Below are 15,726 nucleotides of genomic sequence, written 5' to 3' on the forward strand. Positions count from 1 at the left end.
CAGAGACAAACCTAGTAGAAAAAGATAGACCTATGTCTTTTAACAGAAATGCAATCTTCCAAAAACTCCAAAAATGACCCCATGAGCTTTCTGGGTTGCCTTGTGATGGCTAGTTAAGACTTGGGATGCCTTCCCTGTAGCTAAAGATGTTGAAATTCACACACCTCTCATGGTCTCCATGGACTGGGTAACTGGATTTTCCATTCATTACTATAAATACCTGACCCTTAAGCTAAGTTTGTTTAGCATTCAAACAGTCTTTTTGATCCCCTACTGATAAAGCTGCTCTCAGAAGTTCAATCCATAGAAAGGAAACAGTGGAGTGAAGGGGAGTTGGGAAGGGTCCCAACATGAGAACACAACCACATAGCTTCCCCCAGACCCTGGCACAAACATACCTCTACTCAGGATGCCAAGAAATAGAAGGCTGTGTTTCTGCTCATGCTAGGAGATCTGTAAGCTTCTTCCTTAACCCCTGCTGGATTGACATTTTGGAATTCATTCCCACTTCAATCTTCCATGTGGGAGTTTTGATTTACAAGGCACCAGTCAAGAGGTTATTTTATTTCCTCCCCAGTATCATAATCAAAATGTGGACACATTGCTATCAAGTATATGTGGTGAACAAACCACAGTCTTACAATCTGTATAACCTGGCTTCCCATATTCATGGTTAACTATATCCGAAAGGACTGAGCAAGCTCTTACATTCTATATGGTTGTAACCTACATAGCTATTAAAACAGCAAATTCCAACAGTTATTAACAGTAGTCTATTAGCTTTCTTTTTAAAAAAGTGAGCAGAATTCAAATAAACTCAAATATCAGGGTCCGCCTAAGAAATTATCCTCAAATTTTTCTTTTCCTTTAACGCACTCAAGAGACAGATGAACTATTTCTCTTCCTTACTATATTATAGTTGTGAAAAGGCATCAGGCTTGAAGGATCCCAAGTTCTCCCAAAAGCTTATCTATGTAAAAATGTCTCTATGTTTACCTATATAAAATGATCTGCGATCATTTCGCTGCTAAAGTAACTCCTGAGAGAGTTAAATATATTATATCCCTTTGATCATTATTTCCCCACATCACATCCATGGCAGACATTAACAATCAATCTCAGCACTCTTTTCTTCCATCTCTAAAATCAGCCTTAGAAATCTGCTCCACACCATGCAGCCTACCACCAAAAGAAATTATGGTGGAGATGAAACTGGAAATGGAAACTGCCATCTTGGTCTCAGTGGTCACTGGAAGTTCTTTGGCACCATGACAGCTACCTGTGATCAAACTCTTCCTCACCTAGTCTCTGGGGTACTTCTCCAGACTTTTTAAATTTCCTTTTGTTCAGAACTTGTCATTTTTCATCCACATAAAACATGATTTACCCATAATTTGATTTTAAGTTACTCAGTTTTCTTCCATTCACTACCTCTCCTTGGTTGACTTCCCTTTACACCTAGAGTTTGTATTAACCCTATTTTACTTTGAATATTTAAATCTATGTAGAAACTTGCAGCAAGGAATATCTTTAGCAGACTCCCAGCACACTTAAACACTTTTCCTTTCTACACCTTTGCAAGCATCAATACTTTGAGCAGAGATATATAATAATGTCATCATGTAAATGTTGAGGTGCTAAATAAAACAGTATAATTTCATGGCCTATTAATTTCCTAGAGATGACATAACAAGTACTACAGGCTGGGTGGCTTAAAACAACAGAAATCTATTGCCTACAGTTTTGGAGTCTAGAAGTTCAAAATCAAGGCATTTGCAGGGCAATGCTCCCTCTGAAATCTGTTCTGGAGAATCTTCCCTGACCTCTTCCGGGCTTCTGGTTGATTACCAGCCATCCCTAGGGCTCCTTAGCTTGTAGTTGCAGCACTTTGATCTCTGCCTCCATCATCACATGGTGTTCTCTCCTCTTACATCTGTGTTTCTGTGTCTCTTCTCCTTTTCTGATAAAGACACCATCATATTGGACTAGGGCTCATTCTCATGACTTCATCTTCACTTGATGGCATCCACAACAATAATAAGTTTATAGTCACAGGTACCAGGATTAGATCCATGTATCTTTGAGGGGGGCACAATTCAACCCATAACAATGTTTTGGACACAGTGATAATTATCTAAGTTAGTGTATTGAATCAGGGCCTTATTGAGGGAGATGATGCCTCATCATTGTGTGAGAGCTACATCTCATCTAGTTCATCTGCTTGCAAGGGCATGTCCCAAACATTTATGTTTCCAAATGAGACACCTTATACCAAGTGACAGAAGATTTATTGGCTACTCTTGCCATGTGCCATCTTGCCCTGAAGGAGTAGTTATTAATCCAGCAAGTGCTCTAAATAGGTTCCAATTCCTCTTCTTTGAAAAATATCTTAATTCTTGATGGTATCCTTTGCAAGATAATGAATCTGGATGGAAATGAAAGTAGTTTATTTACACATTTATTATGTATCACGTATAAATGTTGTTGGTTTGTTCTTTTTATAAAAAGAGCACACTGCCGTTATAAAAAGTGTAAAAAAAAAAAAAAACTGAAAAATGTTAAAGAAAAATAAAACATATGTAATGGTTTACCATCCTTACCAACTTTTTAAATATGTTTATATAACTTCTTCTACTCTTTATTCATAAGTTTGAAAATAATTATGAATATACTACAAATACAAATCTGTATGCATATCCAAGTGAGTGGCTTTAAATCTGTAGTTTAATTGTGATTAAAGAAACAAGGTCCACTTAGTTCCTACTAAGGGAGAAAAAATAAAAAGACAATACCTCATTCATACCTCCAAGTCTCAAAAGTTACGTGATGTAGGTGAACAGCTTTAGTTTATAACACATGAGTAAGCATTTGGTCATTAGCTTATAGTAGATAACTAAAACTTTAGGTTACTTACCAAAGTGGTTTAGATTAAAATGGTCTAAATCATGCCACCCTTTGTTCGCTTCAAGTATGTGGAACACTATATAAATATTTGGTGAGGATAAGTTTGCCTGTAGTTATCACATAAGCCTAAATAATCAGCAATGCAGAAATCCAACATTAAATAAGCCATTATATGCTTCCTGCTTTTATTTTTTAAAAGCTTTATTGAAATATAGCTGATTTACTATGTTGTGTTAGTTTCAGGGGTACAGTAATGTAATTCAGTTAAATATATACATATATTTATATATATATATTCTTTTCTAGATTCTTTTCCATTGTAGGTTATTTTAAGATAGTTGGTATAGTTCCCTATGCTATACAGTAGGTCTTTATATATTGTACATATAGTAGTGTCTATATGTTAATCCCAAACTCCTAATTATCCTCCCCCTCCCCTCAGCTTTCTCCTTGAGTAACCATAAGTTTGTTTTCTTTGTCAATGAGTCTGTTTCTGTTTTGTAAATGAGTTCATTTGCATCATTTTTTAACATTCCAAAGTGATATCCTATTATGTTTGCCTTTGTCTGACTTACTTCACTTAGCATAATACTCTCTAGGTCTATCTACATTGAAGCAAATGGTCTTATTTCATTCTTTTTATGGCTGAATAATATTCCATAATGTATATAAACCACATCTTCTTTATTCATTCATCTGTCAGTGGCCACTTAGGTTGATTCCATGTGTCGGCTGTTATAAATAGTGCTGCTGTGAACACTGGGGTGCATGTATCTTTTTAAATTAGAGTTTTCTCGGACATACACCCAGGAGTAGGATTGCTAGATCATATGACAACTCTATTTTAAGTTTTTAAGGAACCTCCATACTGTTTTCCATAGTGGCTACACCAATTTGACATTCCCACCAGCAGCGTAGAAGGGTTCCTTTTCTCCACACCCTCTCTAGCCTTTATCATTTGTAGACTTTTGATGGTGACCATTCTGACTAGTATGAGGCAATATATTTTTTTGTAGTTTTGATTTACATTTCTCTAATAATTAAGTGAAGTTGAGCATCTTTTCATGGCCCCTTATTTCCTGCTTTTCTTGAAGAAAATAATACATGATGTATATCTTAGAGCTAGTGAAATATATGACAGAAATACAGGCAACATCTTTAGTTTCTGATTTGTTTTTCTCCTTTCTTATGATTCTCAGCAATATCAGTGTATCTACATAGACGATTCCCCCAACATCCTAATCTCTCAGTATGCATATCTCTCAAATCTAGTTACTGTGATCTCTTGTGTCACTAAGGTTGCTCACTGGTGAAACCACACCTAGAGTCCAGTATTCTCTCAATTTCTCTATATCTTTAACCACCATCTCCTTAATTTCTACCTTGTTCCTCTCTCAGATTTAAACAATGTCCAATCCCTTAAAAATTATCAGTTTCTTTTGCTAATGAATCTCATTTTGATCTAATATGTCTACACAAATACTCAATCTTCAGTCATTCAGCAGCTATTTCTCCATTTCCACACTGAGCAAAAGAATTACAGGAAAGTCAAGAAACATTGCTAACTTCAACCAAGCCTTCATTGCTTAGTGTCTTATTTCAGTGTACTACAGGCCCCCTTGACAATTTTCCATTTTCACATTCTCCACACCCTTAGCACCTCCATAAGATTCATTGCCAATACCCAGAAAAGGGCCACACCTGCCACTTCAACGGGAAGGTCAGAGGCCTTGTGGTTAGGCAGACCTGGAACCTTCACATAGTAGCTGAGTGACCACAGGGGAGGCAGTTCACTTTCTATGAACCATGGGGCTGTTGTGAGGATGAAACCAAGGTTTGTCAAAGCATATCACCCAGTACCTGGAAGGTGGTCAAAGCCCAGTAAATGTGAATGGAACTCAAAAGTTGAATATCAGACCTCTGCCTACAGTGCTTTGGCTTAAATCTGACCCAAGCAGAGTTTCTGATCTTGAGACTCAACTCTCACAGAGACAGAAGAGATAGAAGGAGGTGATGGGACCCTCAAGGAGCTTCATTTCCTGCCTTTCTTTTACTCTCCCTGGCTTTTTCCCAAGAGAAGTATATGGGGATTTGTAAAAAAAAAAAAAAAAAAAAAAAAAAAAAAAAATGAAGAAACAATAGAGAAACATGGAGTGAAACCAGGAAAGAAAAGATCTAGGTCTGTCAAGATGGATTAAGTTTTCTATGTGCTTTTGTAGAAACTAGTATGCAGAATTGCATGTCAGCCTGTCCAAATGAATAGACTCTACTCACAATTCACTGATTTACAGCTAGAGCCAAACCAAGGCCGAGTGAGGCTTCAAAAATTTGCTTTGGTGATATTTTCCCACTTCTCTTTGATGGTCATCATTGCCAGTGGGCCCCTTCATGTTCCCCCAGACCCCCCACAGTAATCCAGTATTCCACTCACATCTCCCCTCCCTGGCCAGTACATGGACTTCTACTTCCATCACAACTGAGCTGTTCTGTGTTCCATCCCTTAGGGGCAAAGTGACAGCCACCTCCTCTAAGAAAGAAATTTTAAAAGATTGCTGACATGTCTATGAGACCTGATTCTCTGTCCTGCTCTAGCTAATATGTTCTTGTTAATCCAATGCTGTGGCTCTAAGGCTGAGTGTTTTGGTCATTTTGACAGAGCTTGAGGAGGTATTTTTAGACCTTCAGTATTTTGTGGTCCCACTGTGGAGGTGACCATCTTTATAGTTTATGTGAAAGTTCAGTCTGCTCTCAATAGCCTGTAAATAGCAAAACCCATAGCTACCGATTCAGAGCAAAATGAGATGCTTGAGTAATCTGGGAGTTAATGAATATTCTGACTCAGATAGGCTGGTTCAGTGAGGGACAGGTGCCATGGACCAGGCTGGCATTCACTGCCCTTTCTACATTAGTCAGGTCATTCCATGGAGATAAGCCATAAGGTCTGCAACATACTAGGCACCATGTAATTTTTTTAAAAATAAAAGTCCTTACTGAAGACAGAGGAGAAGTAGGATAATGCTGATGTACGTTGATACCCTCTATGTGACAGACTCCACATTAGAGACCTCACCTATCTTGCTGCTGCTCACAGTTAGAATCATAGCAAGGGGGGGCCTTAACATACACCCAAGTACTTTACATAATAAGTCACTTAATACTCCCTGTAACCCTGTGAGCTAGGCACTATTGCTAGCTCTCTTTTACAAAAACAAACCTAGATGTGCACAGCTGGCCAGAGCATGTCCTGCCTCCTTCAGCCCCCATGGCAATCTGTGAGATACATGTTGTTATCTCCCCATTTTGCAAAAAAAGAAACTGTGTGTCATAAAAATGATGTAATCAGTGGCAGTTAAATTCTGCATAGATTTGGCTCTAGATCTTTTGGGCTCTCTCTGAAGTCTATCTCTTCTCATCATCACATGCTGCCTGATCTCCTGAAGTCACGACTTCTCCTCCATGCAGAAGTGGCACCTGACAACCAAGTGGATTCCTGTCAGCAGGTGCACAGGGGATGGATGAGCTCAAAGCATCTTGGCAGGCCCCCTTGTGTGTTATGGTCTCAGTGAGGAGGGCTATAAACTAGGGGCAGAATGAAAGGACTTATGAGTACTAAAAGGCAATAAAATTCCCTCGGGTTTTGTTTCTAACAAATCAAATGTAGAGGAAAAGCCATCCTGTCTATTTCTGAGTGCTGCAAAGGTGGTTCAATTCTGAGTCCTTTCTAAATACTTAAGCGCTTTGTAACACAAAACTCAACTCCTGCTGTTTTTAGGGTGCTGGTATTTTGCATGAGAGAGTTTTGAAGCTGGTCAATACTTCTGGGAGGTTTTTTGTTTTTTTGTTTTTTTGTCTTTTTAGGGCTACACCTGCAGCACATGGAAGTTCCCAGGCTAGAGGTCGAATCAGAGCTGAAGCTGCTGGCCTAGCCACAGCCACAGCGGTGCAGGCTCTGAGTCACATCTGCAACCAACATCACAGCTCACAGCAACAAAGGATCCTTAACCCACTGAGTGGGGCCAAGTATAGAACCTGCATCCTCACGGATACTAGTTGGGTTTGTTACCACTGGGCTATTGATGGGAACTCCAAAGAATTCTTGATTAGAACCTGATTTTGGATTGTCAGAGGAATTCTCTCCCCCATACTCAGAAAGAATACTTGTAACACCTGTCCATCCCACCTCACAGAAGAATCACTTCTGACATCAAAACAAATCCTTGGTGACTTGTGTTAGTGCTCTGCAGTGGTGTACCAAGGAATGAAGAAGAAGAAAGGAGTGTTCTAGACAATTATATAGGATGTGGCCACTTGAGCAACAGAATATTTAGAAGAGTTGGAAAGAAATATAAAAGCAATATAACTCATAGCTATTTGACTATTTAGATAAGAATTTTGTTCTTCAGAGGAAAGCTTTGTAATTGTTTGGATTCATTCACTTTTTAAGAGTTTGCTGTTTATGTAGCATTAATGATATTACAGACACATAGTAGGAAGATTTGGTAAATTACTATTGAAGGAATTGATTAATAGTTACTAAAAGGGGATAATGCCATCTCTAAAATTTATTTTAAAAAAGAACAGACAATAAAATGGTTTAACATTCATGATTTTACTTTATATGTTGGGAAAAGCTTCTTTTAAAATATTTATCTCCTTTCACCACTGCTTTTGTAGCCTTTCTCCCCTTATGAATAATGCTAACACATTAAGTGAAAACTCCACGTTGTTAAAAAATACTTTATGAAGACTGCTGAGTTCTTAGGGGTTTTCTTTTCTTCCAAATGAAAATGTTAGTTCGCTTTGCTTATTCAGAAATGACAGTGAGAATAGGCAAGAAAGAGGGCCTTGATCAGCTGTCCAATCTGTTCTCTTCACCCTGGACCACACCAAATTAATTAATTTGAAACCAGCCATGGTAACATTGTTTGTTGCACATTCTGTTCAGGCTTTTTATCCAAAGGAAGCTGTCAGCCTTGACTGCCAAGTGGAGGTTGGATTAATTCTCCACCAGTGGATATCAAGAGCAGAGAGGACCCTGCTTATATGGGATGTATTTAGGAGGAATGGCGGTGGGGGTGGGGAAATGGTTGGTGGCAGCTGGGGTCTTTTTAGTAACAAGGAGATTTCATAGCAAGCTTCTCTAGTAGAAGGTCAGTGACAAGAAACAGTAAAATTAGGGTGGAAACAATAGCCTGGGAGTGGAGCGACCAGAAGGACTGAAGCAACAATCAGAGGCATTTCAGGAAGTTTATTCGGTCTGATGGGGATGCGGCTGTGATGAGCAGTGAGGTAGTGTGGGTGTGACTCCCAAAGAGTCATATGAATGAATGTCTGAAAACAATCAAGAAGAATGTAAACTAGACTGATCAGGAGCCATTCAGCCAATGAGAGTTTTGGCATTGTGTAGGCTCACTTAGTGTTCACTTTTGGAGTGGACCAGAGTTAGGACAAATGGATGTATCTAGGCCTCCAAGAAATGCAGGCACAAGGGATACAGACAACCTGGATGTCCTATGAGGGTGCGGCAGTGCTGTAGAGATAGCTGGTGTCTCTGATTCTCAACTGGCAGAAGCTAAGATTATTCCCAGACTTCTCAGGCTCACAGAGAGAGAAGAGAATCAAGGCCATGTGCTTGACCAGGGCCTGCCCGGCCCTGGTTGATTCCAGGAAAGGAGGTGAAAGCCTGGGGCAGACTAGGGAGTGGATAATGTAAATAATTGAAGGCTCAGCGTTTATTCATTTGACATGAAGTTATTAAACACCTATTCTTGCGGATCACTGCGCCATGATCTAAAGCTTTATTTGTTGACAAAAGAGAAACTATCACTCTGATGTGGAGTTGACAAGTAAAAAGCAGTTACAAATACAGAGTGAAAAGGACTGTGATGGTGGTGGTCCAAGGCTTGATAGAAATACAAGAAGGGCCCTAGTCTAATCTTGGGAGTTAAAGTGTATTTTTCCAAGGAGAAGTGATGCCTAAGCTAAGAATTTGGGATAATGAGCAAATTAGCAAATAAAAGGGTAAGTTGGGGTGTTAGAAAAGAAGGATGGGGAGGCTATAGTTTTAATACAACAGGGAACTGAAAGTTATCCAGGTTCATTCAGAGACCTGGCTGGAGAGATACTCACGGGCCAGATAATGAGGTGCTTTCTAAGGATGTTAAAGAGGATGTTTATCTACACATTTCAGCCCAGTCCAAAGCTTTCAAACTTAGGGTACAGAAGGCAGAAATCACACAGTGTATCATATTAAGACAGCTTGAGTTTTAGGGTTGAGAAGGGCTAGTTTAGACCCTCTGCCACATACTGGGTGAAGGTGGATGATTACTCAAACTCTCTGAGCCTCAGCTTTCCGCTCTGCGAAATGGGGCTTCTTTTTCTACAGTTCATGGTTCTTTTTAGAAGTCCTTCTCACAGAGAAAAAGAAGCCATCCACTTGGAGTGGAACATTTAGTAAGTAGAAATAATGATTGATTCATACTTCTTGTCCTGTTCTTAATAGCTCACAACACTATGAATTTGTGATATTCTCAGTGAGAAAGGACAGTGGATACAGCATCGATGTGTAAGACAGATTTAAAACCTCCTCTGTAATGTGCTACTCACAATTTGAGTTGAGGCCCAGAGGGAAGAGGTTTCCTATCCGTTAAACAGGGGCAATAACACTTGATTCCTCACTTCCAGGCATGTTGTAAAGTTTAATTAGATATTATCCATAAAGTACTATGAACTTTCAGAAGAGAAAGGCAGCATATAAATACAAAGCACAGAGCTCTTATTATTCATCTTTCTTCTCTGATTTATCTATAAGCCAGTCTCCTGTAACTCAGAACTTTGGCATTTTTCCCCAGATATTCCTGATCTTTCTTACCAGAAGAGCCAGGCTCTTGTTCTTTTTCTCCATCTCTAAATGTCTGGTGCTTTGATTTTCACTCCTCCTCCCCCTGGTCACTCATTTATTACATCATTTGATGGGTTCTTTCACTCACCTGATGTACTTTGGTTGGATGATGTTTCAAGCCATAGAGACAGCTTGATCTTCCTTAGTACTCTCTTGAACTTTCAACTTTAAGTCTTAATAGGCACCAGTGGGATTCTAACCAAGGCAAGGCAGATTATTGATTATCTGGCCCTATAGTGTATGCATGACTCTCTCAATATTTTACACTCCCTTGATTTGAAAGTAATTGATAAGTCATTAGGATTGAGACAGTGCCCTTCTAAACTGAAGACAAATTTCTGATTTGTTCAGGTTACTTGTGGCTTAGTGCCTTAAGACTGTCACTTCTGCCCAGTTTTATCTTTCATATCTTATTAAACAAGACAGATGTTAGCACCTGCTTTTTCTCTATAAGTGGGATTTCCACATACAGAACTAAAAGTGATATCAGCTTACAGGACTGTTAAAACCTGTGAATAGGTTTCAACTCTTGTTCTTCCTCAAATGAAATTCATTGTTTTTGTACAAACTGCAAAACAGGAACAAATGTTATTAATACTTAGTGGGGAATTTTGAATTTTAATTAAAATCAACAGTTGAGTTTTTCAAGGTTGGATTCAAGCATTAATCTCTCTGATATTTTCAGTGTTTATAACAGATACAGCCATATGTCACAAACCACAGCTATTTTGGATAAACAGACAAAATATTTTACTGAGAGTGGGAAGGAATCAAACAATTTCAATGTATCCTAGAAACTTCAATAAGATGCTACTTGGATATAATTTCTACCAAAATTTCATTGGGACATAACAAATGTGATCTAATTTTGGAGATCAGGATAGATGAATGGGTTCATGGAGAGGTTCTCAAGAGTCTGCAATTATATTGATAGTGTTTAAATTTTTAAGAAATAAATCTAAAGAAAATAAGGCAAATGCTAAGATTTTATAAGTGGCAAATGTCTGGCTATTCATTGTATTATTTTTAGGTTTGAAATAAAAAATATAATTTTGCAACTTCGGTACTACTTACAGTACTTGTAATTTTGAAAAAAGAATAGAATCACACATGTCCTTTGGTTTCCACCTTATGGAAGCTTCAGAGCTCTAGTTAAGGACCTTCTAAGTTTTTGTGGCTGGGAGGATGTTATGGATGAAAAGCTGGCACCAAACATGAAAGTAGAAACCTTCACTTGGTTTTGAAAGTGCCATTTATGAGCAAGCTCTATAATTCTTTACAACTAAAAGCAGAAATTGACATTTGTCCTGGTTACCCTTAATATTAAAGGCCTACAGATTTAACCTATTGAGGTATTTCTTTTAAAAGTATTTACTGTGGAGTTCCCATCATGGCTCAGCAGAAATGAACCTGACTAGTATCCATGAGGACACAGATTCGATCACTCACTCAGTGGGTTAAGGATCTGGCATTGCCATGAGCTGTGGTGTAGGTCACAGACACAGCTCAGATCTGGCATTGCTGTGGCTATGTAGGCTAGCAGCTACAGCTCTGATTCAATCCCTAGCCTGGGAACCTATATATGGCACAGGTGTGGCCCTAAAAAGACAATTAATTAATTAATTAACTGTTTTTATAAAATCAATACATGCATAATTTTTAAAAATAAGCAATAAGGAAAAAATTTCTTTTCTATTCTAAAAACTGTTGAAAATGCCACCATCCAGAAATGGATACATGATTCATACACCTTTTCATTCACAAATTGTAATAGAAAGATAAATGAATGTTTGAGTGGGAAAGGGCAATTTCATTAAGAGTTAACTTTAAGCATATTCTCATTTAAAAATATATTAAATTTAGTATTATTTTTACAGAAAATATCTATTGCAGAAACTGATGGAATTGCTAAACTTCGGTAAGCGAGTCTCCTACACGAGATATTAAATCTATGCTATTGCTCTAGCTTAAAAAGCCAATTGTGGACTTTTAGGTTCTGGTCTGGCACATAAGGAGTTTAGATTTCCTCTCCATCCTAACAAGTGAAAACCTGAACTGAAAAATCAACAACATTTCTCAGATCTGTCAGAAATGTGAAGTCATAGAGCAAACCACAGCCCCTTAAATTGAAGAGACAAACAGGCAAAAAAAGAGAATCACAACTTATGGGAGCAAAAACCCAGAGACCAGAAACTTCTGCAAAAACCCAGTACTGAGGTAGAAAAACCAGAACTGCTAATGACAGATTCCTGGAGGCTCAGTGTTAGCAAATCTGAGAAATAAAAACGCCGGGAGGACCAAGTCATAGTGCATCTCACACTTTGGTGAGTTTTACTTCGAGGAGTTATACCAGGTTCCCACAGTGATGATCAGAGAAAAATCCCCTCTGGTTTCCCACAGGGGAAGAGAAAAAGTGGCCATTTTGAAACACATCAGAGCATTGTGTTCTTAATAAGACCTGCCCTCAGGAAAGACCATTTTACCAGAACCTGACCTAATGGCAATTTATTGGAGCCTAACCAACCTAGGGAAAGGGAAATTTCTAACTCCTACCCTCTCTAGCCATCCTGTCTCACCTAAGGAGGTGGAAAAATAGGAAGTACCTCTGAAGTTTGCAGCCGAGGGACAGAGGCACAGTAAAGCACTGAGACCCAGACATAGGACTATAAACACTTCCCTTCCCCCACATCTTACTACATTACTGAAGGCCTATTTACTACAGTTCTTTTTACCCAGTACATCATGTCTGCCTATTAATAAAAAATTACAAGGCATACCAAAAGGCAAAAACACAGTTTGGAGAGACAGAAAGCATTAGAATCAGACCAAGATGAGGTAGGGAGGTTGGAGTTTTCAGATGTTGAATATAAAATCACTATGATTAATATGCTAATGGTTCTAATGGAAAAAGTAGATAACATATAACAAATGAGTAATAGAAGCAAAAAAGTGAAAATTCTAAGAAAAAATCAAAAAGAAATGCTAGAGATCAGACAGAAATGAAGAATGCCTTTGACAGACTTGTTGGTCCTTTGGACATGACTGAGAAAAAAATCTCTAACCTAGAGAACATGTCAATAGAAACTTCCGAAATGCAATTGTAAAGAGAAAAAAAAAAAAAAACTGGGGGGAAAAATGAAACAGAATATCCAAAAACTGTGAGATAATTCCAAAAGGTGTAATGGAAATGCATAATGGAAATATCAGAAAGAGAAGAAAGAGAGAAAGGAACAGAAGAAATATTTCAAGTAATAATGAGTGAGAATTTTCCCCAAATTAAAGTCAGATACCATACCATAGATCCAGGAAGCTCAAAGAACACTGAATATAATAGATGCTCACCAAATGGGGGAAAAAAAATGCAAGCAAAAAAACAAACTGCACCTATGCATTTTAGTTTGAAACAAAGATAAATTTAAAATCCCAAAAGAAGCTAGAAGAAAAAAAAAAAACTAACCTATAGAAAAAGTAGGATAAGACTACATCTGATTTCTCAGAAACTATGCAAGATGAGAGTGGACTAAAATTATAAATTGAGGAAAAAACCTACCAACCCAATATAGAATACCCTGTGAAATTATTCTTTAATAGTGAAGGAGAATTAAAGGCTTTCTCAGATAAACAAAAATTGAGGAAACTTGTTGCCAGTAGACCTGCCTTGCAAGAAATATTAAAAGAAATATTTCAGAGAGAAGGAAAATGATATATGACAGAAACTTGGATCTTCATAAAGAAAGGGAGAGCATTGGATACAGTGAAGGTAAAATAAAAACTTTTACTTTTCTTACTCTTAATTGATCTCACAAGCAAATTTTTTCAACATTATAATAGCAACAATGTATTCGATTATATATGCTTTTTATAGCATGTTTCTGTATGCTTATATATTAGTGAAATAAATAATAGTAATTATAAAGGGGATGGAAAGGAAGGATTCGAAATATTTTGTTATTACAAAATACTGGCACTACTAGTGGTATTTGAAAGGGAACTTGGATTGGCTGTAAAAGTATATCGAAAAAGACCCAGAATAGCCAACACAGTGTTGAAAAAGAGAATGTTGAAGAAGAGGACGGATACAACCCGACTTTAAGAATTACAACAAAGCTATGGAGTTCCCGTCATGGCTCAGTGGTTAATGAACCCTATTAGAAACCATGAGGTTGCGAGTTTGATCCCTGGCCTTGCTCAGTGGGTTAAGGATCTGGCATTGCTGTGAGCTGTGGTGTAGGTCACAGACGTGGCTCAGATCTGGCATTGCTGTAGCTCTTGTGTAGGCTGGCGGCTGTAGCTCCGATTAGACCCCTGGCCTGGGAACCTCCATATGCCATGGGTGTGGCCCTAGAAAAAGACAAAAAAAAAAAATTACAACAAAGCTACAGTATTCAAATGCATGCTGTTGGTATTTTTTTAAAAAATAGGCAAACAGATGAATGGAACAGCATATACAGCCCCAAAATAGACCCACTTAGATATAGTTGGCTGATCTTTGAGAAAAGAGCTCATCGAAAGACAATATCAAGAGAATGAGAAGACAAGTCACAAAATGGAAGAAAATGTTGGTGAAAGAAAAATCTGTTAAAGGATTGTTATCCAAAATACATAAAGAACTTTTAGAATCAACAAGAAAATGAATAACCTAACTTTATTTATTTTTTAAATGATTTTTATTTTTTCCATTATAGATGGTTTACAGTGTTCTGTCAATTTTCTACTGTACAGGAAGGTGACCCAGTCACACACACATATATACTTTCTTTTTCTCACATTATCTTCCATCATGCTCCATCATAAGTGCCTAGATATAGTTCCCAGTGCTATACAGCAGGACCCCATTGTTTATCTATTCCAAAGGCAATAGTTTCCATCTATTAACCCCAAATTCCCAGTCCATCCCACTCCCTCCCCCTTCCCGTTGGCAACCACAAGTCTATTCTCCAAGTCCATGAGTTTCTTTTCTGTGGAAAGTTTCATTTCTGCTATATAGTAGATTCCAGATGTCGGTGATATCATATGGTATTTGCCTTTCTCTTTCTGACTTATTTCACTTAGTATGAGAGTCTCTAGTTCCATCCATGTTCTGCAAATGACACTATTTTGTTCCTTTTTATGGCTGAGTAGTATTCCATTGTGTATATATATCACATCTTCTTAATTTATTCATCTGTCAATGGACATTTAGGTTGTTTCCATGTCTTGGCTTGAATAACCTAATTTTAAAATGGGCAAAACATTTTTTTCAAACACTTTGAACAGATGCTTTACCAAAGAAGATATACAGGTGATAAATAAGCGTATTTAAAGATGCTCAACAAAATTTATCTTTAGGAAATTACAAATAAATAGCAATAAAGTACACCTATGAAAATGCCCCAAATCCAAAACACTGACAACCCCAGTTATTGATGAACATGTGAAGTAACAGGAATTCTCATTCATTGCTGGTGGGAATGCAAAATGGTACAGCCACTTTGGAAGACTCTTAGGCAATTTCTTACGAAACTAAAATACTCTTATTGCAGGAATCACTAATTATATGCCTTTGTATTTACCTAAATTATTTGAAAACTATGTCTACACAAAAAACTGCACATAGATGCTTATAGAAGCTTTATCTATAATTTCCCAAACTGAAAAGCAACTAAGATGCCCTTCATTAGGTGACTAGATAAACTATGATATATCTAGACGAGGGAACATTATTCAGCACTAAAAAGAAATGAGCTGTCACACCACAAAAAAGACATGTAGAAATCTTAAAGACATGTTATTTAAATGTTATAGATTGAACGAACATATGTAGCTCCCTAAAGTTCATATTTGAAATCTTAACTCCCAAGGTGATGGTATTAGGAGATGGGGCTTTTGGGGGTTGACTAAGTCATGAGGGTGGAATCCTCATGAATGGGATTTGTACCATT

This window comes from Sus scrofa, chromosome 1 (genome assembly GCF_000003025.6).
Source record: "Sus scrofa isolate TJ Tabasco breed Duroc chromosome 1, Sscrofa11.1, whole genome shotgun sequence".
In the NCBI taxonomy this organism is placed as follows: domain Eukaryota; kingdom Metazoa; phylum Chordata; class Mammalia; order Artiodactyla; family Suidae; genus Sus; species Sus scrofa.